Source organism: Otolemur garnettii, unplaced genomic scaffold, assembly GCF_000181295.1.
Source record: "Otolemur garnettii isolate 467f Iridium unplaced genomic scaffold, OtoGar3 scaffold00038, whole genome shotgun sequence".
In the NCBI taxonomy this organism is placed as follows: domain Eukaryota; kingdom Metazoa; phylum Chordata; class Mammalia; order Primates; family Galagidae; genus Otolemur; species Otolemur garnettii.
In genome coordinates, this window is record NW_003852433.1 from 14,344,612 (window position 1) to 14,347,147 (window position 2,536).

Below are 2,536 nucleotides of genomic sequence, written 5' to 3' on the forward strand. Positions count from 1 at the left end.
GCTACTTGGGAGGCTGAGGCAGGAGACTCGCTTGAGCCCAGGAGTTGGAGGTTGCTGTGAGCAGTGAAGCCATAGCACTCTACCCAGGGGGTGGGCTCTGTCTCAAAAAAAAAAGAGAGAGAACTTTTATTTCCAGAGCCCAGGTTGCCCCTGGGTCCAGCAGAGCCCTACACAGGTGTTTAGCAACTACATGAATGAATGACTGAGTAAATGAAGGAATGAAATTCAGCTGCTGTTAAAAGAAAAAAAAAAAGGATTCTTTAAGAAAGGGTCTAATGAATGCTAATTTGTGCTTACTGACTGCAACCTGGCTGGATTTGATAACTGATAACTCCTCAGTTAAACAAAGCCAGCCAGAAGAGCAAAGGGCATAATGAAATTTGCCAAGGTCAAAAGACACAAGGACTTCTACTTCCTGTGCACTGGCCCTGTGTGTTTCTCTCCCTTCCTGCCACCCTCATCCCTTTTCTCCTCCATTAAGGTATCTGTTCATCTCCTCTATCGCTGTATTGCCTATATTTATTATCATTTAAAAATAAAAGATTTCCAAGAGGGAAATATATTCCAAGGCATGCAAGTAAGAAGTTTAGCCAGGTTCTGGCCATGCCCTCTCGTATTGGAAAAAAGGGACATCTCCTGTCCCCTACTGCTCCTGGGCTGTAATTCTGGCCAACACCAGACAGTTGAACCACATGTATTCCAACCCCGTCACACACAATCGCCTCCTGCCCCCAAATATACACCCCATGGAGCACAAGGGCTGACCCACTGTGCTTAGGACTAATATTTAAAATGCAGAATGGCTGTGGAGGGTGCCTGCTCCCAAGCCTTGTCGTGCAGTAAAAAGATATAAACAGAATAAATTACCTCTCCAGCTCGGATTATGAGAATACCCATCTCCTGACCAGAATTTTAAGTCCTGCCTCCCTCGTAGCGCTGCACATGGCTGATTTATGGAAACTCGAGCACTACTCTGCATATTTCTTCTGTTCAGCCAAGTGACCAAGTTTACCCTTCCTATGCCATTAGCGTTATTAACACCTGGGCAAGCGATCATTGCAAATGGGCCATTTCTGTGATGAACGGAAATGGCTCCTGCCGCTTCTCCAGGGCCGTGGCACCTCAGGCCTCCTGTTTCTGAATTTTGAGCCAGAGTGCAGGACCATCCCCCACCTGCCTCTGCTCCCCCTACCCAGCACCTGGTGATGGGTTTCTGGGGGCTTTGGAAGGAAATCCCTCACCCCAGCAGGGGCGGCACATAGAAAGTGACACCACTGCTCTGATGTTCTTCAGAAAATTGACCCGGGAAAAAATCTGAGGACCAGAGAGAGCAAGACTTTGGTGCAAAGTTTCATAGAGAGTTTACAGGGCACTTGGGATCAGAACTCAGAGCTGCTAGCCCCTCATTACTCAAAGTGTGGTCCATGGACCAGCAGCAGCAGCGTGTAGAAATTGGCTAGAAATGTGGCATTTTGGCTGGGCACGATGGCTCATGCCTGTAATCCCAGCACTCTGGGAGGCCAAAGTGGGTGGGTCACCTGAGCTCAGGAGTTTGAGACCAGCCTGAGAAAAATGAGACCCCATCTCTAACAAAAATAGAAAAATTAGCGGAGCAGTTGTGGGGGGTGCCTGCTGTCCCAGCTACTCAGGAGGCTGAGGCAAGAAGATCTCTTGAGCCCAAGAGTTTGAGGTTGCTGTGAGCTCTCAATACTCTGCCCAATACTCTGTAATACTCTGCCCAGGGTGACAGAGTGAGACTCTGCCTCAAAAGAAAAAGAAAGAGAGAGAGGGAGGGAGGGGAGGGAGGGGAGGGAGGGGAGAGGAAGAGGGGAGGGGAGGGAAGGGAAGGGAAGGGAAGGGAAGGGAAGGGAAGGGAAGGGAAGGGAAGGGAAGGGGAAACATGGTGTTTCTGGCCCCACCCCAGAACTTCAGACCACAATTTGCACAATGCCCAGGGCACCTGTTTGCACTTTCAGTTATTGAAGCATTGGCTTAGAAACCACCCTCAGCTTCTCAACAATCCCTTTCTCACTAGAGGAAGACCATATGTTGAAAATGCTCTTTGTTCAGAAATAGCTGGGCCCCCAACTCTGTGGTCACACTCAGTAAGTAAAGATAAATGAGCTAGCTGAGCCAATGGCGCCCTCTCCAGCACCTGCGGCCGTGTGTCCCTGTCTTCTTCCACAGTAACACCTTGACCCGCTGTGTCTGCGTCCCCACACTCAGGCTGTGAGCAACCTGAGACCAAGGACTGTGTGATGGGAGTTTGGGCACTTAGGCTTTCTGAGCCTCAGCTTTGCAAAAAGCTTTAAATAGGGCACAAAAATATATAACTTCAAGTGTCATTGTAAAGGTTAAGTAAGGACCCATATGTCATATTCTAAACAAAGTGTGTGGTATGGAGCAAACCACTGAGTAATAAACACTGAATGAATTAATAATATGACAATAATCACGACCATTTATTGGATGCTATATTGCTACCTATTCTATTTTCTTCTCTCTCTCTCTCTCTCTTTTTTTTTTTTTTTTTTTT